The sequence below is a fragment of the Lissotriton vulgaris genome, chromosome 6 (assembly GCF_964263255.1).
Source record: "Lissotriton vulgaris chromosome 6, aLisVul1.2, whole genome shotgun sequence".
NCBI lineage: Eukaryota > Metazoa > Chordata > Amphibia > Caudata > Salamandridae > Lissotriton > Lissotriton vulgaris.
In genome coordinates, this window is record NC_141694.1 from 1,850,131,503 (window position 1) to 1,850,139,470 (window position 7,968).

Here is a 7,968-nt window from a genome sequence, read left to right on the forward strand (position 1 = left end):
GGCAGTGGCCAGAAAAAGTCGGAGCCAGATGTATGACACTTCTAATAGTCGGGCTCAGTCCTCTTGTGAGTAGGCAGTAATCTATGCGTGTCCAGGTTCCTCTATAGGACGTAAAGTGCGTACCTTCCTGCTGACGGGGGTGCATGTATCTCTAACTATCCACCAGCCCACCTTCCGCTATGATTCCCTGCAGAAATTCCTGCGCTTTGGTGTAGTGTTGCGGACCTGCATTGGATCTGTCTAAGTGTGGATTTAGAGCAACATTAAAATCACCCCCCCCCAGATAATATGGGTCGAACCAATTGTCAAGATTTTACCCCATAAATTTGTAAAGAATTCCGGGCAATCCGAATTGGGACCATACCAGTTGGATATTGTGAACATATCTCTGCCCAAACGCCCCCACAGTATGCCATATCTTCATTGTGGGTCCTCTAGCACCCCCCATCTTCTCAAATCTCGTGTGTTCACTAAAAAGTATAGCCGGGCTTTGGGCATAAGAGGAGTAGGATGAGAACACACGGCAGCTCGCCCAGCGACTAGCGAAGGCGTTTGTAGCACTCGGTGCTATGTGTGTTTCCTGTAAGAGTGCCACTTGAACCAGCTGCCTGTCCAGATAGGCTAAAACCTGCCTCCACTTCCTCGAATCCCCAAGGCCCCAAACATTCCAGGATATCACCCTAAGGGCGTTACTATCGTCCTGTGTCATCAAACCAAGTGTCTCCCACCTGACCCATATAGCGTAAGGGCGTACACTCCAACATCTGCATGTATGACCAGCCACAACTGGTAGAAAAAACCTGCGTACATATCTCACTGTGAAAATCAAACTACCCTCCCTCTCCTACCCCCTCCCACTGAAGCATCCCAATCATGCCAGTATTGAGCTGCCCTCCCCCTCCCTAACTCCCATCTTCTCAGGTAGACCAACTGGGTCTAAATCATCTCCATGTAACCTTGTGTGGAGACTAATGAAAAGCATCAACAGCTTGGGAGCGAAAATCGGGTTCTCCCAAGTGGTGAATACGCCTAGATAGCACACGAATACCTCTCATCCGCCTGCACGCCATGTGGCACATAGCGGTGTCCCAGGTCTGACTCGAGGATGACCGACAATACATTGTTCTCTCTCGCCCCCCATGTTATCAGCAAAGGTCTTGGTGCGAATGTGCTTAGTGTCCTATCCCATGATTCTATAATGGATTAGTGCATCGGCCATATTTGCAAAGTATGAGGTGTATCTCCGCAGTGTGATAGATCTATGTACAGCAGTATTCTCTCTCCCTCCGGTGATTGTGATCTGGGGGAGTCTTCTGGTTCCAATTGGGATCTTTTCTGCCGCTTTAGGTGTTTCAAGTACTCTTCCACTTGTTGTGGTTTAGTGAAGATTTTTTGCAACCCCTGGTGGGTAACTCGAAGGCGAGCAGGGTACAGCAGTGTATAGTCTATTTGGGCTTGCCTGAGTTTTTGTTTGACTCCCAGAAATTTACGACATTCCTCCTGCACATGAATCGTGAAATCTGGGAACATAGTGAAAGGTATGCCATCATATGTCAGTTGCTTTTTCTCCCTCACAACTCGGAAGGCGACATATCTGTAATTTAACAGGCGAGCAATAATAGGTCTGGTGGTATTGCCTGGTGAAGGTCGCGGCCCTAGGGATTGATGTGCCCTTTCCACCACAAAGTGAGGAGAAAGCAGTTTTGCACCTACCACAGCCTTTAGCAAGTGCTCAACATACTCCTCCATTTTTCCCATATACCTGCTCTCTGGTATACCTAAAATCCGTATGTTATTCCTCCGGCTTCGTGCCTCATTGTCCTCGTTTTTCACCGCTATGATCTTGAGTAACTTATCCATTTGCGCTGTCGCCTTTTTCATTTGGATGGTAGTTCTCCTCTACATCCAAGACGTGCTGCTCTGTCTCCTTGATTCGCGTCTCGTGCCCTTCTATCGTTCAAACTATAGCGTCCATCTGGGTGGAGACCGTGTCCATCTTATCTGCGATGGTCGCAAAACCTTGTCTGACTTCATTGAGAAGCGACTTGAGGTCATCGCTAGGCGCTTGTTGAGGATCTTGTTGAGGAGCCTCTGCTCCAGCATCTACCTCTGCGTTTTGCTGCTTGATGGCTTTTTGGCATCAAATGTTAGTCGTGGTTGGCGGGCATCTAATCTCCCCATCTTAACTCTGACTCCCAGTCCAGGTGATTCTCTGCCACCCACCTTCTCAAGACGTAGTCCGCGATCGAGCAGACAATCCTACAGCATTCAGGGATGTCTAAAATTTCCCCACTACTATGTGTCAGCGAGGTTGGCTGGAGCTCCGGGCTCCACTGAGGCATACGCAGTGCTAAAGCCTATAATGGCAGGGTACTGGTGTAGGCTTAGCAGGCCCCCACTCTAATGTTTCTTCACGCGATTAGTTCATTTTATCGCACTCCTCGCGAATTCTCACCTCTGTGCCGCTGTCCAGGAACAAAGTGCCACACAACTCCTATTACAATCCTCAATGCAGGCAGGCGCTGCCTCGCTACGCCAGGTACACACCCAGAGTCTGTAAGCAGAACCAAGTGCTCCCGCCAATTAGTTCAGCGCAGGGGCAAGCACAGTCCACTGATTCTCCCAATGTTCGTCCCAGCGTCACATTGAATGGCAAGCAGCACGGTCTCTTCCCCCCAGAGGGTCTATGTGCAGCGCTGCCCCCTATTCCGCTCTATGCTAGCACTTCAGGTTGTCCGCTCTCCCCACCGACTCTTCGTATAATAGTGGCAGCAGTTCCAATCTCAGGGCCTCACTTGCTGCGTCTCGCTTGGCCGACAATTTCCAGCAATCACACCTGTTCCTCTCACCCAGTGCAAGCGGGGGCCAAGCGCTAGTGAAATGATGCCTCTCTCTCTTGCCCTGACGTCCACCACAGCAGTTATATGGCGGCGCCCCCCGCAGCGCGCTCACATCTTCAGCCCGCTCTATCCCAACTTGCAGCGAGCGAGCACACAGTGGTTTGGGGCAGCATGGGGGAGGTCATACCCTTCCCCTGAACTGTTTGTAGCGTGTACTGATGGCAGATGACGGCACCCGCAGTGTTATGCTGTCACCAGGATCGTAGGCACAGGCAGGGTCGGGATCCGTAAAGTCCGCCTTTAAGATGGCCGCCCTGTGTGTCTGCGAACTGGGCCTTTCTGCCGTTGGGTCCCCGAGACCAGCCCGCAGCCAATGTAGTGCGGAATATGTCCCTCTTGTCTCACCGCATTCTCTGCTCGATCACCGCTCAGCGGATATCAGCGGGCGCTCTTACAACGTCCTGTCGCACTGCGAGCCTGTTCGACATTTTCTCCTACTGGCCGAGCTGTTGTGTGGTGCACCGGGACCTCTCGTACTCAACTATGTTGCTTGTTCGCTCCAGAGGTAGCAGGCTCTGCCCCCGGCACGCGCTTCTCCCGCTCCTCGGCCGCTCCAAACACCACCGCCAGTCTAGATTTCAGCACTGCTTTAGCCACTGGGCTAGTAGATCATCACCCCACACTCTGTTGCTCATAATGTGGACGATGAGCCGGATAAATAACGGATTTACACGTCGGTCTGCGGGAGCCTCACTCCATGGCAGCCATTCTGCTTGTGCGCCACCTAGCGCCCCCATAAAATATTAACTTTATATCCTCCTAGAATTTGAAATGCTGGGACAATTTCAAATACTCTCTCCTGTACTTTTGTTTTTTAGGGACTGCAGCAGCATAATGTAATTTGCATATAGTATGATTTGAGCCATTTGAGGAATAGGCGCCTGAATTGTTTTATAATTCCGAAATGGCTAAGGCTCGTGGTTCGATAAAAAAAGCAAAAAGACCCAGTGACAGAGGGCAGACTTGCCGTGGTCCACGATGGACCTTAAATGCCCCTATTTCCGATGCATTCAAAATTGATTTTGGTTCAGCGCTATAGTATATTTTCTTTATTAATCCTGTAATCTGGGCAGAGAATCCAAATTTCTCTAGTATACACAGAAGCTTGTCCCAGACCACGAGATCAAATGCCTTTTCTGCATCTAATAAGAAAATTACAGCTGGCATCTGCTTCGTGGCAAACATGTCCAGCGCTTTTATTAAAGAATTAGTATTCGAACAAAGCTGCCAGACTTCAATAAAACCATTTTGGTCCTCATAAATAAGCTTGGATGCTACGCTATTAAAATCCATTAGCGACTAACTTCTATTGGCTGGATTGCTTTGTATGATTATTGTTGTACCACGAACCTTATTAAAGAATTGCTATAAAAAAAATCATTAGAATTGTATAATCTGTGTTTTAAATCGTTATCAGACAATAAGAGAATTTAGGTCTGTTGAGTCTTTCCATTTTGACTGATATTATTTTAAATAATTGTCAGATAGAGCATATGTTGCCAGAATTTCAGAAATGGCTACAAACCTGGTCCGAGCATTATTTAGTGGGGTTTTGTACACAAGATGCTGCATGAAGCCTCCCCGGGCCTGCCCGACACCGTCCCGGGTACTCTGCCACGCGGTGCTGTGCAAGGGGCATCTAATCTTTTTGATAGATCAATGCTGTTTTAATGGAATGCTGTGTTGCACCTCCAAATAAAAATAAAAAAGATCATAGTGAAATAATGATGAACTCACTTTGGTGATACCAAATACGCCTGTGTGAAATACGTTCATATAAATCTGGCAGATTGAAAAAACATATAAAGCCAGGTCTGCCAAGTATCATGCACCAGGTATTAGACTAACCCATTTTAGTGCAGATGTCAGCATTACCGCGCTAAAATGCAAAAGTCACGCATTACGCTCCACCACACGATGAGGTGCGCTTATAATGCCAGCTGAGCTGCATTATATAAAAGGATCCTGCCGGGGGGGGGGGGGGCTAAAATTGGCTTGTTTTGCCTGCCTCTGACATTTTTGTCTCACTACTGCTGCCTGAAATGATTTTTTAATTCTCATCGGGTATGTGTCATCAGGTATGAGTTTCAGATCAAGCCACCTGGAACCCAGCCTCTGAGTATGGGCAGCACCACGTGGTCTTAGCAGCACTGGTGGTAAAACATAAACATCGCCTCCGGCAGCAGCTCGAGGGTAGGGTGGTACATTGCTGAAAACTGGCTTTTGACTGCACTTCTGCTGCATAGAGCCTGGTTATCATCTCTGACCAGCAGTGGGACAGCCTGGAATTTATGAGGTGAGCACTGTTGTTTACAGTAAAGGGCGGGCGCTTCTTTCAATCATCAAGCCCTGGCTTAATTTCTCTGGTCGGACCATGTAGTCAGCAATGCATGATGGCCATAAAATACATCTAACTAGCCGGATATTTATACATTACCCGGTCAGAGCTGCAGCCCTATGTGAATCGGTATCATCTTCCCGCCTTCTGTTATTTCTGGCAAGGTGCCACATTAATATTGCAGCATTCGATCACAATTGGCACAATGGCAGCGGCGCAAGGTTTTTTTTTCCCTCTCATTGCTGAGTGGGCTACCAGACAAGTTGTGCTGCCTGGGGCACATGCTGCGACCCTCATAGTGCAGTGAAGGCGGTCGTACTGGCAGGATCATGTTGTTTTCCTCTCTATCTCAAGTCCTGCTGGTTCCAGCCGACGCTTTTTGGGCCTCCCCAATGAGGTTGTATCATGATATAAATGTGTTGCCGACAAGACAACAACTCCTCACCACTCACCAGCCCTCCAGGCATTTGTCTGCAGAGTCAGGGTGCGCCCAATTTGTCCATTCCCAGAGGCAGTGGCAGCGCCCTATAGATGGACTGTCAGCTGGGAAGACTGACCCCTGGCTCCACTTGTAAAGAAGCCTAAGAGAGACACAGACTCTGCCTGCTCCCAGCACAATGAAGCGAGCAGAAGCAAATAGGCAGCCATGCTGCAAGACCAGATTCAAAAGTCCAAGAACAGGCTACTTCCATGGTATGCGTCAGACTCAGCGTGTCTGAAATTAGCACAGCATGGTGCACCAGTCTATAGCCCTAGGGCTCTGAAGATGGCCCAGGCAGCCAGGCTGTGGCAGTCAAGTTAAAGGTTATTATTGATCACTCCAGCAGAGCTGCACTCCGTCCTGCCAAGTACCACACATCAGGCGTTAGACTAACACATTTTAATGTGGTGGTCCGCACTAAAATAGATTATTCATGCGTGTGCAGGACCTTGACCATCTGTGCACTGTGAGGGGTGAAGCAGAGTGGCAGCGACTATCAGAGCTGCATTTAATTAAGGTTGGGTTGTGTCCGACTGTTAACTGCTGAATAAGGGACAGCAGATCCGCTCCGAGTGCCTTAATCTGTTACGTGTCCTGCAATGTTAGGCCTGACTACAGTGATTGGGACATTGACAGTGCAAGTCTTATTTTCCCTTGTTGCCAGCCTGCCCTGTCAGGTGCCACCCTGCGAGACTCTAACGTTGTTCTGCTCTGTGCTGTTGAGGTTGAACTGGCGGGCTCGGATGCCAGATGTTGTCCCCTCACTGCGGCTGCCCCCTCCAGCCCATCCGGACATATTTTCGGTGACGTGAACTGATTTGACCTTTGCCCTCATCAGTATAGCCCTCTGGTGATGATGCGCCTTTGTCCCAGCTGGTGGAGAGGCTGTGACTTCAGCCCTAACGTGAGCTGTGGCAGATAGAAACCCCAGCAGAGAGGCTGCCTGCCATGTCACACAAGCAGCATCAAGGAGCCCTGAAACAAAGTTAGGACAGTAGACTCCGATAAGACGGAGGTGGTTATTTTCGGACAGCTCTCACCCAGTTGGTCTACCACTTGGTGGCCGCCTACCTATGGCTCCCCCCCCTAAACCGGTCCCTATTGTCAGAAATCTTGGAGTGACTTTTGATGAGAACCTGAACTTTATGGCTCATGCAAACAAAACAGCAGCCACCACCCACCATAAACTTAGGCTGATTAAGAAAATCATGCCATTCCTGCCAGTTGCAGCATGCAAGACACTGGTAAGTTCCCTAGTGCTATCCTCCCTTGACTACTGCAACGGCTCATTTATAAATGCCCAAGCCAGAGTGACCAATAAACTGCAAAGAATCCAGAACGCTGCAGCCCGTTTCCTTTCCGGAACCACGAAGTTTATGCCAATTTCGCAGACCATAAATGACCTCCACTGGCTCAAAATCTGGAATAGGATTAAGTTCAAAACGCTTTGCATAGTATACAAAGCACTGCACAACCAAGGCCCGCATTTCCTGAAAGCCCATCTCAGACCACACTTGTCCACTAGATCGCTTCGATCTAACAATCTCAACCTTCTGTTGGTACCACGCACCAAAACAGTCACTTGGGGTGATAGACGCTTCTTGGTGGCCGCTCCCAGACTGTGGAACTCACTGCCAGTAGCCATCAGAGAGAGCCCGTCCCTGATGCAATTTCGCAGAAAAATAAAGACCTGGCTATTTTGTCAAAAATAAGCGACCGATCTGGCCTCCTGGAGACTCCATGCACAGTTCCTAGCGCCGAGACGCCTACGGGCATTTGTTTGCGCTGTATAAATAGCAAAAATAAATAAATAGACTCGAGAACTGGGCTGTTTCAGTCCCTGCGGTGTCAGTGCGCAGCGTGGCCCTGAATGCAGCACATGAAGCGAGCAATGGCACTGCTCCCCATATGAGCCAGTGAGCACAGCAGCAAGAAAATGCAGTCAGGAGGTCCGAACTGAAAAGCAGCACACAGATCAGGTCATTTCATAATAGATGCATTTCCATTTTTTACGTTGCACAAATATGTATTTGTCTGCAGTTACAGACGTTTCCTATAACTTGTTCAGTATCTGGTGTCTCTTTTTTTGGTTTCTAAGAGCTGCGCACAATTTGTCAAGAAGACCATTTCAATGTCTGAAAGTGTGACACACACTTTTATAGCGGCCCTTTGGTCCAATCACAATTTCCATGCTGGGAAGGGTACAAAATACAGTTAATGGGACATTTACACTGAAATTATGAAAATAT